General features: G+C 42.1%; 1 protein-coding gene across 8 annotated transcripts in view; it reads right to left on the reverse strand.

Annotated features, from left to right (window-relative positions):
- ntng1 (netrin G1) overlaps window positions 1–6189 on the reverse strand; it is a 150158-nt gene extending 143969 nt beyond the window's left edge. For 7 of the 8 annotated variants that reach the window (XM_023326059.1, XM_023326056.1, XM_023326055.1 and 4 more), the window contains exon 1: window positions 2347–3413. The gene's annotated coding sequence lies outside the window, so the exon portion shown is untranslated. Of the gene's footprint in view, window positions 1–2346; window positions 3414–6025 lie in introns of those variants that run through there. The other variant, XM_023326053.1, reaches the window with a different exon arrangement.
- Window positions 6190–7643: the final 1454 nt, after the last annotated feature.

Consider the following 7643-nt stretch of genomic DNA (forward strand, 5'->3'; position numbering starts at 1 on the left):
AATTGTAATCAAAATGTTTAGGTAGGACTTGTTGCTGGCCTAAAATAGTTGGGAAATAATATAAACTAGCGTCACTTATTAAAATTATTTGAATTACTAACAGCACACGCTGCCCGAGATTCGTTTACAAAGTGTAGCTTATTAGCTGCGGTGACGTGTTGAACATCCTCCAGTTTGGGCTCCAGAACGAGACGAGAGTGTAGTTTAACAGCAGAAAAAAAATGTCCAAGAATCAAAGATAAAACTAATTTAAGACTAAAATAACACGAATGCATCACCTCCTGCTGCTGAGTTAGATATCATGTCATCGTATTCGGTCAGTTTTACTTTATTCGTAAAGAAGGTTAATAGTGTTTATAAACCTTAACTTAATTTATTCATTCGTCATTTGAGAAATGTCATTAACCTTGATAAAAATAGGATTATGCATTATGTAAATAGTAAACAGCGGCGTGGTCAGAGGTACCACAAAGGGGCACATCCTGAAATTTTCTAAGGACACTCAGTTTCCAAATTTATTCCATAATCCATGAATGTTTGTTTAATAATCAACCTCCTTGTTGCTGGAGGATGAGCTGAGCGAAGACAGCCGTTTCATTTCACCTATGTGATTTATAGATTTTCTTCAACGAAGAGAGATATCCAAAACTCATTCTTACTGTGTAGTACGTCTGTTGCAGTCTGCTTCTAACATGAACCGAACTCTTTCTTGTTACGGTTTTGGCTTAACCCTGAGCTCCAGGAGCAAGACGGGGGTTTTTTTTGTTTGTTTTTCTGAACAGTAGAAGGCACATCCATAAAAAAATAAATAAAAAAATAACAGTTAGAGATGATCCGGCTCAAGGCTGAAATAAAAGGAATGCATTAACAGCTTCTGCTGTGTTCAATATCTGCCTGAGGTCAGGCAATAAAACCAAGCATATTTGACATAATTCAGTTTAAAAAGAGGCTGGAAACAGCAGAGGCCATCAAAACGAAACAGGCTGTTCTCATGACACAACGGAGATGAGCTAATAAGCCTGGCAGGAATGTAATTATGCATTATAGATGTACAAAATAGTCATGTGGTTATATCCTCCACAAGGGGGCGCATTCAGGAAGGGCATTTAAGAATTAAAAAATGTATTCCTGTCCATGATCTTTTTGTCATCTTAATGATCTGCTCATTGGTAACGAAGAAAGGAACCAAAAACCTTTTTATCATGAAAGAACCTAAATGTAATTTTTTTTTAAATATATTTTTTATGGTGGATTAGACCAAAAAAATTTGCTTCTATAGAAAATTTTCAGAAGTAATATTGGATAATGCTTACTGTCCTTCGAAATTACCTTTTTAGAGTCTTGGGATTTGTTTTAATAGACACAGTCAGCCTCCAATTCTGACTCAACCACGAACACCAGAGGCAAATACGTTACCAATAGTGAGGGGAAAGTTTTCTTCAGTATATAAATGACGCAGTGTCACCAAGGCGGGTGTAATTGCGTCTTACTTCGAAGTGCTCCACAAGGGGGCGCACCGTTAAATGCCCCGAGGAAACGCTTCATTTCAGTATTTAATGCCATTTGTTAATCTCCACATTTTTTTTTGTCCCCTTTCACAATTCACTCATTGGTAAAGGAGAAATGAGTTAAATAAACTTCATTTCACTTTTAAAATGGGAGGACACGTGCGATTTAGCTTGGACTGTTTAATAAATTTAAAAGCTAAAATTGAATGATCTCCAAAATTCTGTTTTAAAGTGAAGCCGACGAGATGTAGGTTGACTTTAATGCGTATTTGACACACGGCGCAAGCGTATTCGTGCGTATTCATGATAACAGTGGGAGGCATGCCTCTTTAAAAATCATTATTATTATTATTTATAGAAGGCCAAACAAAAAAAAAAACGGGCATGCCTTAACAGCTTCTGCTGAGGTCAGTATCTGCCTGAGGGCGAATTCATTCAGACTTAACAGCAAAAATAAATTAATTAAATTAAAGATCAGCAGCAAAACTAAGCATCTTTGACTTGATTCATTTTTAAGCAGTGAACAAGGCCGCAGCCGTTCTAATAACCACACACAAGCTTGTTGCAGAAGCAGTTGTGAATATAGTAAATAGCGACGCGGTCGGCCGCAGCTCCCACAAGGGGGCGCGTCCTAAAATGTCCCAAGGAAACACTCGATCCCCAAATTTACCTCCCCCGTCTCCACGAGCATTTTGTCCCCCCCAAAAAACACAAAAAGTGCTCGTTGCTGCAGGGAGAAACGCATCCAGAGCCCGGGCGCTGTTAACTTCCCCTCAACTCCACCTCCGCGGCGTTGCCGTATTTCGACGCAAACTTCACGAACAAAGGGAGAACTTACATTTCTCGAGTCCCCCCCCCCTGGAGTTTACGTCCCTTCTGTAGAGCCGCTCAACAAGTTCCGAGCGGCGGAAGCGAGCAGTGAAGGCGGACCGGAGCTCTTCTCTTTAAGGTGCGCTCCTCGGCGGGAATATGATGAGTGCGCACGTCGGGTCTCCGAAGAATCGCTGCGCGCAACATCCCCCAGCTCACACCTCTCTCTTTTTTTTTTTTTAACCAATCTCTCTCTTTTTTCTTTTCTTTTTTTGCCCCTCTTTCCACTTCAAAACAAATGAGCGATCGCCGTCCCGAGGGCTCGGTCAGCAGCGCGCGTCTTGTTGTGGAGACGGAGGGATTTTGTGGACCAGTGCTGCAGGTGCCAAAGTGTCCATCATCCTCTCTCTCCCAAGTGGCGCTCCATCACGGGCGTCAGGGAAACAAACAAACAAACAAAAAAAAAAATGTAAAAATCCAACTACAGACACAAAAAACTTTGACCTGCCGGTATGAGATCCTCCTATTTTCATCCTACGAATAGGTTTCAGCCACTCAGCTGCGGGGGACATGAATCCCACCAGTTAGTCTCGGCTGCTGAGGTGATCCGCATCTTGTCATCTGGTCGCGTCTCTCCGTGGCGCACCGAGCGCCCAGATAAAGCGCTCCCGGGCTCACGCTCAGCGCACTCAGCTTTTTTTTTTTTTTTCCTCCCCTCTTCTTCTTCTCCTTCTCGTTCACACACATACGCGCACACACCTATGGGGTGTTTCTCTCCTCTCCTCTCCTCTGCTCCCCACCACCTCCTCCAGCTCGTCGTCAAACTGCAGCCAGCGCCGAGCGGCTCGCATTCAGCAGCAGCAGCAGCAGCAGCACCATCCTCTATCGGGACCGCGTTGAAACTCTGAAGGGAGGAGTTGAACCTCTTTTTTAGTGGAGTTCGCGAGATGTAAAATGAGATGCGTTAAATGTCCCCATATACGCAGGTGCGCGTCCCCGCAGGCTCGACGGAATAATGAAGCTTTTTAGGAAAGAAAGCATGTCTTCTGAAAATTAGAGAAATTTGTCTGGGCCGTGTTGATGAGCTAAAACGCACTGTTGCGCAAAAAAAGAAAAAAAGTGCGCAAATATTTCCTTTTATATGAAAGAAGGAGGAGCAGAAGACGCTAGAAGATGTACCGATCACTCTGATTTGACCTCGTTTGGCACGTCAGTTACCGAAATGCATCCAAGATATTTTTCTTAGACATATCGCCTAAAACACGTGAGAGGGGAAAAACAAAATAGGTCGACCATGGCCGAGCCTTCAAATCTGCTGTCATTACATACAACTGTGTCCAGTGGAAAGTTGAGTGGAAGGACAAAAATGTGATCGAGAAAGTACAAGCTATAGGGAACAGCCACGACATGGCTAAAACATAGCATTTTTTGGTAATATAAATACTTTTATTTTGTTTTAAGTAATGTTTAAATTTTTATTAGCTGCAAGCTATGCACCCAAGTTTTCTGAAATAAATGCTTGAACAATGCTTTTTTTTTATGAATCCATAGAAAATATGAGTGTAGTTTTTTTTTTAATTTATTTATTCTTTTTATTATTAAAACAAATTTCAATAGATTTTTCACAGTGGTCTCGTTTTGTCCCTTATGTTGCCCCTTTTCAATGTCGGCTAAAATGAGGGGAAGCTGAGTGGCCGCCCCTAAACAAAATATTCAGGACCAAAGCAAGAATGTCAGCAAAATCTGTAAGATGTGAAAAACATGTTTTACATGTGAATAAATTTCAATGGATTTCACATGTTCCAATTTCTACATGACCAACACATTGCAAAATGTCTCCAATTTGAATCTTTTTTCCTTATGAGTGGTCTATGCAACATTAATCCAAGTGTTTAACATATTTTGACTTGATATAATATACACATGTGAAACAATTTCCCACCTTTCACATGTTACTACATGACATAATTCCTGCGTGAGATATGGGGAAACTTTCTAAATATGGTTCACACGTACAATTTTACCCCAAACTAAAAATGTTCCACCTATGGAATATTTTCACATGTGCTTCTCATGTGTAAACAACTTCCACATGTAAGTTTTCCTTCATGCGTTGCACATGCTACGACGTGATGTAATTCCCACATGTGAAACACATGCTAGAAATTTTCCACTTGTGGGGTTTTACATGGGTGTTATTTTACATCATAGGTTCACATGTGCATTCCTATTGATTTCACATGAGAATTTTTGTGTTTCAGAAAAGTCATTATTTTCCCTACTGCCATACGTGGGTTTTGTAGATTTGCGTAGCCCATATGTGATTTTAGCATGTGTCTTTTCACATTTAGTCACATTCCCGTACGATTATGTTTTAAGCTGTTTCCATATGAGAAAATTGGAATCACAAAATTACATTTGCTCAATGGAAACACACCAATTCCCAAATGACTGTTTTTTTATTAAAAATTCGTGCGATAGGATGAAGTGGATTTTCGGGTTTATCAAAATTTGTGTGTTCCATAAAACTGTAACGGAAACACTTTTCCCCCCCCCACATCACACAAGTCATGTGAACAACAACCAAGAAGACAGTAGGAGGATGATGACTTACCATTATCAAACTTATTCACATGTGATTTCTAGCACATTTCTAAACACAGCTAATTGCGAGATTGTATCGTTTTGTTTTTTTTTACATTAGTGGAATATTGCCAAAGTTTTGTGCAGATTTATAATGGAAACGCAGCTATAAACAGCTTTGCACAGGTGACATTTGAAGGAGGTTGGAAGATGGCGGAGGGGTGTGTAGAGTGTGCGCAAAAAAAAAAGAAGAGAGAAGTGGATCAAAATTCTTCAACCAGAGCAATATAGAAACCAAAGATTATTAGTGGGCACCGCTTAAGAACTTTCTGGGACCGCCCCTGCAGATTGACGCGCCATGTCTTCAGCTCATCTTAATTATACTTCTTCTCTCCTTCTCCTAAAGCAGCTTTCTGCGGCTCTCCACGCAGTCGCACTTTAACTGATTATCACAAAGAGTGCAGAGAGGAGAACGGGGGTAGCAGTGCCAGCATAACTCGGGTGGCGACACTTGGCGCGCGGGTCTACAGTTTGACAACTCCACTCCACGGCTCGGCGTGTCGGAGGTCTCCAATCAGACGCCCAGGCTCCGTTTAATGCAGGTCAAAAGGCTCGCAGAACTCTCACCCGCAACGGAACGAGAAAGCCAGAGGAGCGTGTATTCATTGGACAGCTCCGCGGCGCAACGACTGCGCGTCCTTTGAATAAATCTCCCCCCCCTCCCAAAAAAAAACTGAGGTGTGAATGAGCAAACGAATAAATAAATAAACATTGCTCAAACGATGAACCGAGCTCGTCTTTCAACTCTCGCGCGTCAAGAAGACCGCATCTGATTTCTGACTTAAGCATCCGAGATGACGATTGTGCTGACTGGAAAAAATGCGAGCACAGAAAAAAAAAAAAAAACAACCCAAAAACACAAGGAGATAAAGAGCTAAGGCAAACAGAAAGCTCCTGCTCTCAAATCTTACTTCATCTAATCACGACGCGCAATTTCTTTTTTTCTTTTTGGCCACCCACTCGGCGTGCGTCACAGCGGAGCTTCAAAAACTTTGCGCGCCCCCAGCTCGGGGATTAATCACAGAATAGTAGTAATAATAAATTGGACTGTTTGAGCCTCTCACCTTAGCTGTTTTTTTTCCTCCCCTCTTTCTCTCTTTCTCTCAGTGCCTCCCTCCGTCTGGATCAGACCCGCCGCGTGGCCGGTTGCAGCCCAGCAAATCCGCTTTAAAACGGGACATGTTTTGTCGAAACGGGGCGACTTGTGTCCGTCGCTCCCGGGGAATGTGTAAGAGAGCCCCCGGTGCCTGCAGGCAGAACACACAGGTGGATTGGGGGGGGGTGATAGGGTGGGGGGAGAAAATCCTACTGCGTATCTCTCTCTGTGTGTGTGTTTTCTAAAAGACGATTTCAGATATATATAGGAAAAACTGCTGGTCAAAAACAGAAATATAGAGATTCCGAGTGGGTTTCCTTGAAAGCGCCTCGGAGGCAGCAGGAGAGTGACCAGACCCGCTGCTCTCAGACACAATGAGGCGCTCAGGCTTTGGCAATTGACTTCCCACCTGAAAGTCTAATTCTCCGGCGGAAGCCCGCAGTCTGCGGCTGAGAGCAACCAGGAACCGCGACGTTCCAACCGGTCATGAATGAGTTCGGTGGCTCGTTTCGCGTTTCGACATGGCCACATTAACGAGCCTCAAGCGGCATTGGAGTCCCGGGGGGGGGGGGGGTTAGTCCAAAAGCCCCGTTTTGGGATGAAGGTTTGAACAAAATACAGATGATGATGATGAGGAGGATAAAACTCTCCTTTTACTGAGGCAATTCAACCTGTGAGGGGTTTTGATTGACTTTTGAGCAGCTTTTCCCAAGATCGGCACCATCATCACTGAACCAGATTATGCAACGCCTTGTAAAACATTCACCTCAAACATCAATGGATTGGTTAGGCAATGTCCTTGACCAAAAGAAACGGCACATAAGTCTAAAGAGGACTTATTCAACATGTGTTACGAGTAAAATTCTAAATGGTAAACCATTTAGACTAAGAGTGGGCAACTATCCTTAGTCTGACACCCCTAAATAAACTCCAGTTTCCATGAGAAGACACCAAGTAAGTAAGTAGACTGTAATTCAAACCATTTTTTCTTTTTAGCATTTCAGCTGTTCTGTGAAGGATTTATAGAAACCGTTAGTGAACAATGGCTTCCTGGGACACACCAGACACATTTAGATAAAGTTGAGACACAGAGATCCACATTTTAAGTTAAGTTAAGGTCATTTTATTTGTACAGCACATTTTCAGCAAGAAGGCAGTTGAAAGTGCTTTATGTGAATTAGAAGAAAATACAAACAAAACCGACAGACAAAGAGGTAAGGGTAAAAAAAAAGCACAAAAGTAAAAGACTAAATGTTGGTTCCCCATGTTTAATAAAAATAAGAAGTCTGTAATTTATAAACTAATAGGGGTTTCTCTGGATCTTGAGTTTGTTCTGGATTAGAGAGGTATAAAACTAAATGTTGATTCTCCATGTTTGATTCGATTAATAAGTATAAAACTAAGTGTTGGTTCCAGTTGTTCTGGGTTGAGGTCTGGATTTGTACAGCACAAAGCTAGATGTTGGTTCTCCATGCTTGATTCCTAGGTGAGGCAGTCTTTCAAGGGGGCAACTATTAGTCGGAAATCTGGAATTCGGTGGAGCGGCAAGAAGAAAGCCAAATCAGAAGAATCTCTGTTTGTGTTTG

The sequence above is a fragment of the Xiphophorus maculatus genome, chromosome 21 (genome assembly GCF_002775205.1).
Source record: "Xiphophorus maculatus strain JP 163 A chromosome 21, X_maculatus-5.0-male, whole genome shotgun sequence".
Lineage (NCBI taxonomy): Eukaryota > Metazoa > Chordata > Actinopteri > Cyprinodontiformes > Poeciliidae > Xiphophorus > Xiphophorus maculatus.